At 42.2% G+C, this 15591-nt stretch overlaps 1 pseudogene across 1 annotated transcript; it reads left to right on the forward strand.

Moving 5' to 3' along the window:
* The first annotated feature begins 720 nt into the window (after positions 1-720).
* LOC309545842 (carbonyl reductase [NADPH] 1-like) lies at positions 721-14884 on the forward strand (annotated as a pseudogene). The gene is made up of 3 exons: positions 721-1012; positions 10058-10165; positions 14235-14884. The product of its transcript is annotated as a carbonyl reductase [NADPH] 1-like (transcript).
* The last annotated feature ends 707 nt before the right edge of the window (positions 14885-15591 follow it).

Raw genomic sequence — 15591 nt, forward strand, 5'->3', positions numbered from 1 at the left:
ACCCATTATTACTCAGGGGTGCTGCCAACCAGAGAAGGACTGTGGAGGCGGTGGAGTCAGTGGTACCCTGAGTGGTGGCCTTCCATTTGGATTATTTCTGGGCTGTTGATCTCTTATCATTTGGAGATCATTACTGTTTGGTAAGGGAACTGGCACAACTGTTTGTGAGGTGGTTTGGGATTCTTACACATGGATTCTCATAATTTTCAAGATTTCACATTTAGACTTTTATATATTTTTCTTTGAACTTTACTCCTTTTGTTATGCACAAATCTATTATGTGATTGTTTTTTCACCATTTATGTAATGCACATTGTTTATTGAGGTTTCATATGAATGAATTACATTTTTTCACACATATGATATAACCTACACTACACTACAGAGATATTGTTTTTTTGAGCCCTTTTTTAGATTAACCATAGTAAGATTGACTTTTTAGGAGGGCAAATAATGTTTTTCCTTGGAATGTTTATTTCAGAAAATTGATTTTATAATCAAGAGAAAAATATTTATGTAATTTGCAACAGTTTACTATTCCAGCACTAGATGGCAGTAACAGTGTGTTGCCATAAAGCAGCATGAAGTGTATATGTAATGCTTGGTTACAGTAATAGAATATGATCTTCCTTATCTACATGCCTGGGGTGGAGCCTTCATTATAAATGCCAGTTGCAGTTGACACTGTGCTGTTAATTTGCTTTGTCCTTCACAGTCACAGGCAGCATGTCTAGTGTTCGGGTGGCAGTGGTGACAGGGAGTAATAAAGGTATAGGCCTGGCTATAGTCAGGGCACTGTGTAAGCAGTTTAAGGGAGATGTCTATCTGACAGCCAGGAACACTCAGCTGGGAGAAGAAGCTGTTCAGGCTTTGAAGAAGGAAGGATTGTCCCCACTATTCCACCAGCTGGACATCAATGATCTTAACAGCGTCTGGGCCCTGCGGAACTTCCTAAAGGAAAAATATGGGGGGCTGGATGTGCTGATCAATAATGCCGGCATTGCTTTCAAAGGTGAGTTCTTAAATTTAAAGAATGAAATAAGTGTGTTGTGAGTTTCCGATTCCCCTAGATAATATTTATTTAAACTGCAGAGGGTCATTGAGTTAAAGAATTGTTTGGGTTCATGAATTTGACAATTCTCTTCCAGATCAGACATCAGATTGCACATATTAAGGACAACTAAACATTTTCTGCTTAAATTATGAGATTTGCCCAATATTTAATTTAATTGGCACATGTCTAAATGTAACACTGTGCTCCCAATGGTTGACTGATAGCAGTTGACAAGGACATACAGCACAAAAGTAAGACCTGTACTTTAGGTGTTGATATCTAAACTCAAGAACAAACCTTTAATCTAAATTCCTAATCTAAAATCCTTAGATGTGGTGGTTGCTTCATTTTTGGGGGGCTTTTTTTCCCTCTATTTTCACCTGATAATCTGGCAAGTAACACAATTCCTGACATAGGGTGACAACACTCACCATACTGTAGGATGTTACCATGTGTCAAGTTGTTTGTGTCAACCAGTGTGGAAGGTCTGAGCTCCCTTAGCTACTCAGCAAGCTTCTCAGTCAAGCTCCAGGGCATTAGAATGAGAGGTCTATACGTCTGTAATGTTGGTGTTGGGTTGCTTGGCAGGGGACTTATGCTTTGAATTGGCCTGGTTAGTGTACAAAGAATCAAGTCATATGAGAGCTGGTGTATAAGAGACAGACCCGGTTCAGATGGAGCATTCAGCTAGACATACAGTAGGTCAAAAGGATTTGCCTCTCATCCGCTGTGTCCTGAAAGGTTGAGATTCTCTTTTGTGTATTATACATTTTTTCAATGAATTGCAGAAATAAAATAAAAAAATGTAAATGCTGAACACCACCTCCCTACCTAATTAGCCCGGCCAGCACTTCATTGTGTAAACCACAAATTTAAAAATAAATCAAATTGCCCTCTATGCGAAAATCTGATTTTATGGAAAGACTGACTGTCAGCCATTAAGGTGAACTTATTCCTATCTTGATGTATAGACCACTGGGACTCACAGAAGATGCTGTGGAGATGGTATCTGGCTCCTTACAGTTTCTCTAAATTTTCCTCAGACTATTCCTCACAATAGCAAAAGTAGGCAACCGGTAACGCAAGGCATCCACATGCAAAATCATTTTATTTGCTACATAGTGATTAAAAAATACAAAACTTACGCATTTAAGCCCAAAGCCTTATTTATTGTTATTGGCTATGATTAAGGCTTTGGGAAGAAACGCGTAAGATTTGCTGTTTGCAATCACCCTGTAGCAAATAAAATAATTTTTGCTTATGGATGCCTCAAATTACCGGCTGCCTACTTTTGCTATCTCTACAGTTTGGATATACGAAAGACACTCAGCTTGTCCACCAAGATGTCACCTCCTTTGGTATTCCAGACAGGCTTTGTTTTCTTGTTGCATTCCTCACAATGTTGGAGAAACTGTGGCCCAAACAGGTTCTATTCTACGTTTTTTATGAGCCTGCAGAAGCATTAACAGCTTTTACAATGTCATATTCACCCTGAAATTATACATATTCTAAATGGAGTCAAGCTGCACCCTCATAACTACTAGACTATGGTGATACACTGCTGCTAGGTCATCAATATCTTATCAGTAGAGGTCACCTGGCACCTGACATGTGATATTGTCCACAGGATCAACTTACAATGTATGCACTTAAGATTGATCACTTGTAGACAAAATAAATCTAATATGTTTCACTCCACATGGAAAGGTTGGCTCCACCATCCTAATGTTCATGTATCGACTTTATGAAAAGATGGTTTATGAATGGGCTTTTGAAAATGTCACCTGTCACCCAGTTAGTTGCTTTTATTTCTTCTCCTTGTCCTGTATATCCTTAAAGTGGTTGTAACCCTAAAAATAAAAAAAAAATTCTCCTGTTCCTTTAAATGGCAGTGCCATTTGCCCAATTCTATGTTGTAAAATCCTGGCTGTTCCTATGTCACCCAATGTGTACTGATCACCGTAAAATGGCTGCTGATCTATGATACTGTCGTCAGTTTACGTGCCTCCGTCATCACGCTGTTCTCCTCTCTCCCCCTCTCTGCCTGTCATTTCCTAGTCTGTGTTGAGACCTCCCCCCCCCCCTCCCCTCCTGCCTCTATTCACCGAAGCTGTAACATATACAGTATAAATCACTTACATCCCTTCTGTTTTATGATGTTATTAAGTACAGTGTGTCAGTTTTTAAAAAAATTATAATCCTAAAAACCTTCTTGCACAGCACTGCTTTGCGGTCACGTGACCACCCTCTGCTAGCTGGCTTACGCCAGAGGAGAATTTCAGCCCCTCCCACTGCTCTCCTTAGATCGGGGAAAGAGAGCAGAGGGAATGGATTGGCTGGATAAGCTGGTTTGATCTTTCTTCAATAAAAAGCTGTTTGGCAGAGTTGTATAAAGTACTTGAAACCCATACTTGAGTAAAAGTACAAGTGCTCGATCAAAAAGTGACTTGAGTAGAAGTGGAAGTGTTCGATCAAAAAGTGACTTGAGTAGAAGTACTAAAGTATTCAACATTTTTTGTACTTAAGTATTGCAAGTAGTTTTTTTAAAAATTTTGCTACTCAAGTACTGAAAGTGAAAGTACCAGTAGTTTTGAAAAAAAAAATTGCTACTCAAGTACTGAAAGTAAAAGTACAAGTACTGTGTTATGTAGTTATTAAAGAAAGAAGTCAAAAGTTTGAACATCATATTGTTTTTTATTATTTCAAATGCATCTTTTATTTATACATACAGTAGCATTTATTTTCGTATGCGCTGATAATACACATGTTTTGAGCTTCATGAAACCTGCCATCTACTGTTCTGGCAGTGGTAATTTTTATAATTGTAACGAGTAACTATGCAGCACAAAAAAAAAATATCGGAGTAGAAGTATTGAAATCATCGAAAAAATGTAGTGAAGTAAAAGTGGAAGTAGGAGAAAAAAATTCTACTCTAGGAAAGTACAGATACCGCCTTTCGGTACTTAAGTACAGTAGTGAAGTAGTTCTACTTAGTTACTATACATCTCTGCTGTTTGTAATTGAAGATCCTTGGTCTGCTGGCGAATATTTACATTCTGTCGAGAGCAGAGGGAGGTCACGTGACCGCACAACGTAGCACAACGGACACACTGTACTTAGTTTCTTCATAAAACAGAGGAGATGCAAGTGATTTAGGAATCTGACTTCACAACCACTTGAACTACTATGTCATGTTTTTATGACAATATGTACATGTAATGGGTATATTACTTTCTTTTATACTTACATACCTTTATCATACCTTTTACAGTCTCCCCCTCCCTTGAGTAATCTAGGTGACAATGTGCATAGGCTGTAATACTTCAAATGACTATGTCTAAGGATTTTGTAATTATTGTTTAACAACCTTATGAAACACCAGTTCTGGATACTGTTCTGGATACTGTATATCTTTGTAGATATATGGATATGCCCTATAATATACTTTCCTATGGTATAATACCAATAAAACTATTGAAAACACAACCAAAATGAAGTAAATTTATTGCAGCACTAGACTATACCCAATAGATAATAGTGCCTTCAATCATGTGCAATATCATTAAAAGACACACGTGCCAAATTTGCTGATTATCAAAAATATGCTGTTAATTACATTCCACAGTCAATGTGCAAAGTGCAGTAGTAAATACAAGGTAATCCATGCCAAACAGTTCACAGTTGAATCGCCACTCCTAGATCTGTGCAATTGTAATTTCCTCAAACGCCAATTTTACTTCAGATCTTCTTATAATGTGACAACCTTAGTGCACTACCTCCACTTCTCCCCTCAGTGGACAGATGGTCACCTTTGGTGATTGTCCCGTCCTACTAATATGTATTGTATATTTTCTGTGTTATGTTGAACTGCAATAAAGGATAAGTACACCTTTGGAACATGGTAAATGTTCCAGTTGTTTTTAGGGTGTAACATGTAACATGTTCCAGCATCTACAACTTTTTCCCCCAATCCCCCCTCTTTGTGACAGCGGGTGGTGGATCCTCTCCGTGCTCCCGCTGTCACAATTTGAAACCAGCGCGGTCAGACGGCCGCATCATTCATTCCTGTGAATGAATAGACTACAAATACTGTCAGACATCGTGGTTGATGGCTTATAGTTCTCAATGAACTATGAGGGCGCTGGTGAGCACTCTCATAGTTCATTAATCTTCCTGATTTATCTTTTTATACTGAGAGTCTATAGAAGCCTGGCATTGCACCCGTGATCCCCCATGAACACTAGCTGTTGCTGGGAGAATTAAGCAATTCTCTTTCCTGCAACTATAGGAAAATCATATAATCTATGACCTGCCTTAAACATTCCAACGACTGGAAAACATCTTTTGTACTGTAATTACCTAAAGTAAAATTGCATTGAATTAAACTTCTGTGTCTTATGAAAGAGTTAAGCTGTCTATGGATAGTGCCAAATCAGCAGGTGATCATAGTGTCTGGACAAACTGGGTCTATGGAGGTATTTAAATGCATAAAGTGGCATTTGAAACAGCTATGGACATCATATATATATAGTGCATCCGGAAAGTATTCACAGTGCTCCACTTTTTACACATTTTGTTATGTTACAAGCCTTATTCCAAAATGGATTAAATTAATTATTTTTTTCAAAAGTCTACAAACAATACCCCATAATGACAACGTGAAAGAAGTTTGTTCTTTAAAATTTTGCTAATTTTTTAAAAATAAAAAACAAAAAAATCTCATGTACATAAGTATTCACCGCCTTTGCTGAATACTTTGTTGAAGCACCTTTGGCACCAATTAAAGCCTCAAGTCTTTAGGAGTAAGATGCTACTAGCTTGGCACACTTATTTTTGGTGAGTTTCTCCCATTCTTCTTTGCGGTAATTCTCAAGCCCCATCAGGTTGGATGGGGAGCGTTGGTCCACAGCCATTTTCAGATTTCCCCAGAGATGTTCAATCAGGTTCAAGTCTGGGCTCTGGCTGGTCCAGTTAAGGACGATCACAGAGTTGTTATCTTGGCTGTGTGCTTAGGGTTATTGTCCTGTTGGAAGATGAACCTTCGTGCCAATCACTTTACATTACTGCATTCCTGTTTCCCTTGATCATGACTAGTCTCCCAGTTCCTGCCGCTGAAAAACCCACCCACAGCATGATGCTGCCACAACCATGCTTCACTATAGGGATAGTGTTGGCCAGGTGATGAGCGGTGCCTGGTTTCATCCAGCCATGACTCTTGCCATTCAGACCAAAGAGTTCAATCTTTGTTTCATCAGACCAGATAATTTTGTTTCTCACGGTCTTAGAGTCTTTCAGGTGCCTTTTGGCAAACTTTAAGCGGGCTGTCATGTGCCTTTTACTGTGGAGTGGCTTCTCTCTGGCCGCTCTACCATACAGGCCTGATTGGTGGAGTGCTGCAGAGATGGTTGTTCTTCTGGAAGGTTCTCCTCTCTTCACAGAAAAACGCTGGAGCTCTGTCAGAGTGACCAATGATATAATCGAGACTTAGTCCTGTGCATTGTGTCAATTGACTTCTTCAGGGCACATATGCTTTGAATTGCCCTGGTTTGTGATAGGTATACATAGAGTTGCAGTTTTCTCAAAAACAGGAGAATATAAAAGGAATTTGGTACGGAGCTCTGGATCAAGGGGAATGCACATTAGAAATTATTTTTATTTCTGTGTTTATAAGGTACCAGCATGTAACACAGTAACTTCACATGGTGTACTTGGAACCATTAGTGTCAGGCCTTTCCCTGAAGACATCTCACAGTCTATTGTCTCCGCCAAAGTCAAACAAGCACACAGGTATACAGGACCAGGTTTGTCAGATGTCATTATCAATACATATACAGTAGATCACTCCAGTGGCGGCCGGTGTGTTGGGGGCGCAGGGGCACCGCCCCCCTATTCATGCATCCGGCCCCCTAATCTACATGCGGGGCGCCGGACGCATGGAGTTTAAAGGGACATTTTTTTTTTTTAGTCACCTGATTAGAGCCAGAGGCTCTGATAGGGTGATGCAAAGGGTGGACCCAGGGAGCAGAGCAGTGCGCCCTGAGCCCCAGGGCCGGATTAAGAGCATCATGGGCTTGGTGCTGAGGATTTTGAAGGGCCTTAAGGGCCGTGCCTTGGCATGCACCCAGAGGAGGAAGGGTGCAGCCATGCATGCCTAATTCAACATGGGATGCTGTCTCTGAAGCCCATAAACACATCCATGCATTGGCAACTGTCCCTCCTTGTCCGGCCTTCTTGCTGTGTGGGGAGGTTCTGAGGGAGCTGCCTGGGTAAGCGAGCATAGAAGCCAGACTTCTGTGTTTACAAGTGACACAAGAGCGGTAACAGTGAATATGGCCAACCCGGGGCCTATATTAAGGTAGGGGCCTGGAGCTGCAGCTCCAATAGCCCCTATGTTAATCTGGCCCTGCTGAGCCCACCCATTGTGTGACAATAGCGAATGAAAATTCGCTATTGTCAGACGGATCCTCCTCCTGGCCAATCAGGAAGCGCGGCAGATACGTGCTTCCTGATTGGCCGAAAGGCAAACCCCATGCCATTGGCTGGGGAGGACTGAGGACGCCGCTGATTGGGAGGGGTCTGTAATCAGTGGCGCCGTGGTGGTAATAATGAGGGTATCCCGGGGGTGATCGGTCAGGGATACTCCTCTCTAACCCCCCCCTCGTTCAGCACAATAGGGAGCTGACAGCCGGACGGTCGAACAGACAAGCTGGGAGGCGGCGCTGCAGCGGGAGGAGGCGGACACTCGGAGGATGGAGAAGCTGCAGAGCCGGCAGCACACTGTTAGGGCGATGGGGACCCCTGGCCCTGGCCATGCGAAGGACGATGCTGTGCTGGAAATGCCCTTGGAGCCTCTGCCTGCTGGGCACCTCTGCCCTCACCGTCCTGTGCGGGATCTTCATCTACCCAACCGATTGCAACAGGTCTGTAGAAACCTCAAAGTTCAACTTTTTTTTGTAATGGTAGGCAATGTAAAAAGCTGGCTGCAATACCCAATACCTCTCCGTTGGTGTCCCCTGCTATAACTCATTTTCTAGTGCAGGATGTCATGGACCGTCCCTCTGGAGAGGCCTCACCACTGCACCCTGTACTCACAGTGTAATGAGGGAGATTGATTGAGAGATTGAGGACCACCCAAGGGACGCTGTGGTCACTCTACATTGATGGGGGCACGCTGTGGTCACTCTACATTGATGGGGGCACGCTGTGGTCACTCTACATTGATGGGGGCATACTGTGGTCACTCTACATTGATGGGGGCATGCTGTAGTCCCTCTACATTGATGGGGGCACGCTGTGGTCACTCTGCATTGAAGGGGGCATGCTGTGGTCACTCTGCATTGAAGGAGGCACGCTGTGGTCACTGTACATTGATGGGGGTACGCTGTGGTCACTCTACATTGATGGGGGCATGCTGTGGTCACTCTACATTGATGGGGGCACGCTGTGGTCACTCTACATTGATGGGGGCACGCTGTGGTCACTCTGCATTGAAGGGGGCATACTGTGGTCACTCTGCATTTAAGGGGGCACACTATATTTTGATCACTGAAGGCCCCTTTCACACTATTTTTTGCTGCGTTTTTTGCCACAAAGCAATGCCTATTACATTTTTCTGTTTGCGCCCCCCCAAATATTTTGAGCACCAGCCGCCACTGGATCACTCAACTCGAAAAAGTGGGATAAATGGACAGTGTGTAAAGTAGGGATGCACCGAATGTTCGGCGGCCGAACATTATTCGGCCGAAAATAGAAAAAATAGCACTTTCGGTGTTCGGCCGAATAAGTCAAAAGGCCGAATAATTTTGTGCTGAATAATAGGGCTGAACGATAGTCGATATGATATCGACTATCGTTCTGTGGCTGTAGGCGATATTCATATCGCCGAGGTCACGATATTTATAGGGGGAAGGGACTCGGAGGAGGACAGGAGGACTCACAGACTTCCGTGAAGCCGGGACACTTCAGCGGTGAGCATACATACATTACTCACTCGTGCACTGCAGCCTGCCCCACACATTCAGTGAGTCTTACTCTCCTCCCTAGTTTTTTCAATGGCACATTCAGGAAGCCAATCACGCCGTGATTAGCTGCACAGCGAACCAATCACGCGTGCCTGCACACCTGATTGGTTCCGCTGTGCCGCTACTCACGGCGTGATTGGCTTCCTGAATGTGCCATTGAAAAAACTAGGGAGGAGAGTAAGACTCACTGAATGTGTGGGGCGGGCTGCAGTGCACGAGTGAGTAATGTATGTATGCGGCTGTGCTCCTTTCCAGGCTACTACTAGTCCACCTCCAGCCTCCTACTACCACCACTATGAGAGACTGTCTGTCACGGTATAATCTGATCGAGTCCACACTGACACTGACTGACTGTCACTGAGTAATTGATGTTACCACATTAACCCTGACCTGCCCAGTATCTGCAATTAAAATTTACAAGGCTGCCTGCATGCTTCCTGATTTTCATTCCCAGCATCCTTCCCAATCCCTACAGTGTCACTAACATTAACCCTATGGTACAAGGCTGCAGTGTGCACTAAATCCCATTCCCTACAGTAACATTTAGGGAGAGAGAGAGACATGAGAGGACAAGAGAGAGAGAGAGGACAAGAGAGAGAGAGAGAGACATGAGAGGACAAGAGAGAGAGAGTGAGAGGACAAGAGAGAGAGAGAGACGCGAGAGGACAAGAGAGAGGACAAAAAATTGGCAAAATAAATGGAAAAAATGTGAAACACCGCGTTCGGTATTCGGCCTTCGGCCAAACATTTTATTATTATTCGGCTTCGGCCAAGAATTTCATTTCGGTGCATCCCTAGTGTAAAAACAGAGCAAAGTGTGTAGATGTGTAATGGAAATATACTGTAGGTACCCAACTATAAAGGAGAAAATAAGAATGGAACAAAAAGTGTTACATGGATGTTATAAAGGTGAACATTTTCTATAAGTGCTTAGTACTGCTAGCTCTATTTTCTAATACACTTCTCATTCTTAAATTTCCAGCTGCAGACACAACCCCGTTTGGCACACAAGCTGAAGTGACACTGAAAACCAACTTCTTTGCCACAAGAGATGTTTGCCATGAGCTGTTGCCACTTATTAAGCCAAACGGTAAGTTGGGGTTTATCTTATATGCTAGCTCCTCAGGTTGTAGCGATGCGTAGATGTCAGAAAAATGTGTGTCCGAATTTTGTGCAATCAATGTGACCAGAAATGTTATCTAGCAAAGCAGTATGCAGACTCCAGGTTAAGGTAGCCCACATATAATGTTGCTTCCACACCTCCTAATCTTATGCAATATTTGCCATGACACATTTTATAGTAATTTTGATTTAGGTGTTTGCATTTTCCATGTAATTATAAATGGTGGCAATTATCAGAACTGGCTACAAGGAGTAACAAAACTTTATATAGCAAGTTAACTAGCCATACCATTATTATTAAGATTATTATACAGGATTTTTTATAGTGACTACAGTTTGTGCAATGCTTTACAAAAGAAAGGTTGACAGCGTAGTTAAAATTCAATACTAGAGGGTTTAATTGGTTGATGGAGAAATTTAGGTAAAGGCGGGATAGGCTTCCTTAAAGAGATGAGTTTTCAAGGATTGGCTGAAGGCAGACAAAGTAGAAGATAGCCAGATGGACTAATGTAGGGAGTTTCAGAGGGTGGGAGAGGCTCTGGAGAAGTCCTGGAGACAAACATGGAGGATGTGACAAGGGAGCTAGAGAGCAGGAGGTCTTGTGTGGTGCGAAGAGGTCTGGTAGATATTTTAGATGAAACTATGACTTGAATAAATGAGAACCTTAAGGCACCTTTCAGATGGGCGGACCGATCGGATCCGCGTGTCAGTTTTTCAGGTGGACCTGATCAGACCCTCCGTTGTCCTCTCTAAACTGGCAGATGTAAACAGACATTTGTCCGTTTACACCTGCCAACATCCAATCAGATCTGCTAAAAACAGACATTTGGGGATCCTTTCCCCATCCATCCAGCGTATCAGACCGGATCGGATGGCAGTCGGGTGTAAACGGACAGGTGGACCATTTACACCCAACCGCCCATGGAGGAGAACGGAATGTGTCTGTACCTGCTCTGCATAAGCTAAGCAGACACGGATCAGCCATTCACCTGCTCAGCAGGGATCAGTAGACAGATTTCCTGCTCAGCAGATGGTCTCCTGGCGGAGTGCGTCCAATGTGAAAGTGGCCTTTCAGACACAATGTAAAAGTGTTTATTTCAAAACAGTGCAAATATAGCCAAAGTAGCAGTAATGTTGAGCAAATGAGATTTAAACCAGATAAGCAATGAAACTATCCACAGTAACCACAATACAGAAAATACAAAAGCAAATAAGAATACACAAACAATATACAAGGTATACAGGGCATAAAATAGGATGCTGGGCAGGAACCAGACTGGCAGGGCTAAGAGTAGAAAAGGCTTTGTACAGGATCACAGAGAGAACCAGAAACCACACTGTCCCACAATGGTAGGATTTTATGCAGGTGGATATCAGATGTGCGAATGCTGTGGGTAATCATCTGCTAGTGGCCACTGGAACCGCAATCTACCCATCGCTGAAGCATAGTGTCATCAGCAAGTTAAAGAGAACCGTTGGGTTGTGACATGATTGCTGTATGTCTTGCGAGAAATGACCCAAGTGAAAGTGAACCTGATCTGGCCTTAAATGTGCCCAATGTATCAACAGTACTGATCTACAACAAGCTGAGCCTCCAAGTACCTGTCTTAGTGTTCAAATCAATCTCTGTGTTCCTGTGACCCTTGAGTCCTAAGCTCAAGGTAGAAACAATGACTTCCCTCCAAGTTAAGATTAGACCACCACTGCTGGTTGGGTTTGCCAACTGATGGTATTTAGAGAATGGGTACAAATGGGATTTGTTGCCAAGGTTCTTAAACAGAAGGAGACCATAAGGCTGGTAGTTTTTCCCAGAAATACTGCTGGTGTCCAACCCTACCCCATATTATTTAACTGTGAAATGCTAGAACCTCTACTGTCATTTAGGGTTCTAGGATGTGACAATTGAATACCAGGGTGTGGTATGTAGTTTTGGCTGAGGGAGTGTAATTTCAACATATATAGTCAAGTATAGTTTCACGGCATTGTGGAGAGCAATCTGGAAAACTAACACAAAGCACAAGACTGGCATATCAAGTTGCAGATAGTTTTTAAAATACTGCAGCTGGCTTTCTTCAATGATAACAATAGAAAATAATTTCCAATAGCTCCTTTAGTATGTGTGATGCAGCCTGGTTTGGAATAGATGGTTTCAAAATTGTACATTCATTTCACCTTCTGTAGATTAAAGCTGAACTCTGGGATTGTAAAAGCAATACCCTTGCAGTGGGGTCCCCCCAAACTAGAAAGGATTAGATTTTTGCTATTTGTAGAAGTATCAGAAGAAGCTGTATTACCTACCTTGCTGTCAACTTTGGCACTGTCCTCTTCTTTCTGGTGCCCCGGGCTGTTATTATAGTCACGTATAGTGATAGAGGTATATACTCCCAAAGGTGTATATTCTTCGCGCCTATGGATAGCCTAATCTATGAGGGGAATGTGAAGGTGATTTAATATATAGGGGGGGGGGGAGAATAGTGGTAGCAGCTGCTATAAGTTAAAAATATCTGGTTAAAGAAAACACCAAAGTAATTGTAATTGATATAGCGCTTGCTGTTAATATCCAGGGGTAAAACAATTGCTTGTTAATAACCCGGATAAAAATGTGTGGGACAAGTATAAATGTAATATAAGTGGAACTAATTTTAAACTCAATAAATAGCATATACTATATCACACAAATAAATCATCATATATCAGGTGATAAGCAATCAATCAATTGCCAAAATTGTGCAAAAAAGTCCAAATAAAGTTCATATGTGGTTTATATAAATAACTTCAGTGCCAAAAGGAAAGAAAGTGCAAATGCTTGTGCCGGATCCTCCAGTGGTCCAGCTGTTGATACTTATAATGTGGCTTTAAGAAATAATGGGGGTTGTGCACTCACCAGAGGTTGTAGGTCTTAATTGCCGTATGGCAAAAAGACCATAAGAGCCTTATGGCCTTCCTGACCAGAGGGATGGCGACTGCTGGGCTTTGTAGTCCCCTATGGTCCAGATCTCCTTCCGCAGTAGACTGGATCCTCAGGGTCCGATTGGAATGAAAAAATGCTCCCAATAGTGCAGTACCATTAAAATGCTTTAATAGGTATAATTAATAGTGCAATACAAGAAGGTTTTTAAAATTTAAAAAATCGCGCCTGCTGTGCTGAGCCTGTGCGTGGAGAGCGGTGAGTACGCAAGCCGGTACTCAGTCTACTGAGGATTCAGTCTACTGTGGAAGGAGATCCGGACCATAGGGGACTACAAAGCCCAGCAGTCGACATCCCTCTGGCCAGGAAGGCCATAAGGCTCTTATGGTCTTTTTGCCATACGGCAATTAAGACCTACAACCTCTGGTGAGTGCACAACCCCCATTATTTCTTAAAGCCACATTATAAGTATCAACAGCTGGACCACTGGAGGATCCGGCACAAGCATTTGCACTTTCTTTCCTTTTGGCACTGAAGTTATTTATATAAACCACATATGAACTTTATTTGGACTGTTTTGCACAATTTTTGCACGTATTTGCACTATAAGGCACTTGGCAATTGATTGATTTATCACCTGATATATGATGATTTATTTGTGTGATATAGTATATGCTATTTATTGAGTTTAAAATTAGTTCCACTTATATTACATCTATACTTGTCCCACACATTTTTATCCGGGTTATTAACAAGCAATTGTTTTACCCCTGAATATTAACAGCAAGCGCTATATCAATTCCAATTACTTTGGGGTTTTCTTTTACCAATCACGTATAGTGCAGGGCTTTTAACCCTGCTTGTATGCGAAGAAGGCGAGCATGCGACCATGGCAAAGAGTGCATTAGAGAGGCAGCAGTACTGGATGGAGAAAGCCTGCTGGAGACCGGAATAAAGTAAATATTACTCCTTATTCCTGTACCCCCTTGACAAGAATTTAACCCTTGTAGTGGGGGTTCACAATTGCAAGGGTGTTTTTTTCCAGCTGGAGTTAAGCTTTAAAATTGTTTGTGTTATCTAAAAACGTAGCTCCAAGTTTTCATTATCAAAGACTTTTGTTCTCTTTTAGGGTGAGTTGTCAATGTTTCCAGCATGATGAGCTCTATGTCTCTTGTAAAATGCAGCCCTGAACTGCAGGAAAAATTCCGCAGTAACACCATCACTGAGGAAGAGTTGGTGAAACTAATGGAGAAGTTTGTGGAAGATGCCAAGAAGGGAATCCACAAAGACCAAGGATGGTCGGACAGTGCTTACGGGACATCCAAAATTGGAGTGACTGTATTATCCAGGATCCAAGCTCGACAACTAAAGGAGACTCGGAAAGGCGAGGGCATCGTCCTAAATGCCTGCTGTCCAGGTTGGGTGAGGACTGATATGGCTGGTCCCAAAGCCCCCAAGTCTCCAGATGAAGGAGCCGAGACCCCAACTTATCTTGCTCTGCTACCACCTGATTCAGCTTCACCATATGGGGAGCTGGTCAGCGAGAAGAAAATTGTAACATGGTGACAATGACGGACAATTTCAGAGTAACTTGATTTAACAGTGTGATGGGACTTATTAATATTAATTAGTTGTTGGGTTCCAGCCATAACTGTTTAGAGGAGGTTAGAAGATGACATGGGTAGTGTCTTCCACATAGCCTCTACTTTGTGACATTGTGGAACATAGTAATCTGGGGAAAATTGATTAAACCTTTTTTATCTGCAAAAAATATTGATCATAGTGTGTGTTCTGACCATTTTATGGTATAAGAAAGGCCGCAGATGTAATATATGCAGAGCATTTTACAGGCATTTTAATAAATACTGCACAAATTTGCAGAAAATACTCTTCAATCTGTTTTCTTTTTCCTATTGGATGTAAAAATAAATATATGCCAAACACACGTCAACGTATCTAAAACAAAATTCACATATTTTAAGAAAATAAATGTAAATGCATCATTCGCTTTTCTTTATCCATTAAAGATAACTTTTTCTACTATAAACTATAAAGTAAAGTGGCTCCTTGAATACATTACAACATCTGCATGTAACTGCAGGTGTAATGTTAATCCATCAATTAAATAGCTGTAATTGAAGCTACTTTGGTATCAGTCCCAGATTAGAATGAAAAAAACTTCACAAAGGAAGAGGTGGGGAATAGGGAAGGGATCTTGTGATACCCAAAAATATAAATATATTGGACACTAATACTGGTAAAAAGTCAAATATTTATTAAAGTAGACATTAACCGCTTAACGACTGCCCGCCACAGTTTTGCTGCGGTAGGTCGGTTCTGTCCCGCGAAACGACGTAACTGTATGTTGGCGTGCACGCCCATTAGCCATGGAGGAAGCCGAGCAGCCAGTCCGGCGGCCGTGATCGCCACTGGGCACCCGCGATCGCTCTTCATGGAGAAAGAGCGGCGGTCTGGTGTTGTAAACA

The sequence above is a fragment of the Pelophylax lessonae genome (genome assembly GCF_965119305.1).
Source record: "Pelophylax lessonae genome assembly, chromosome: 2".
Lineage (NCBI taxonomy): Eukaryota > Metazoa > Chordata > Amphibia > Anura > Ranidae > Pelophylax > Pelophylax lessonae.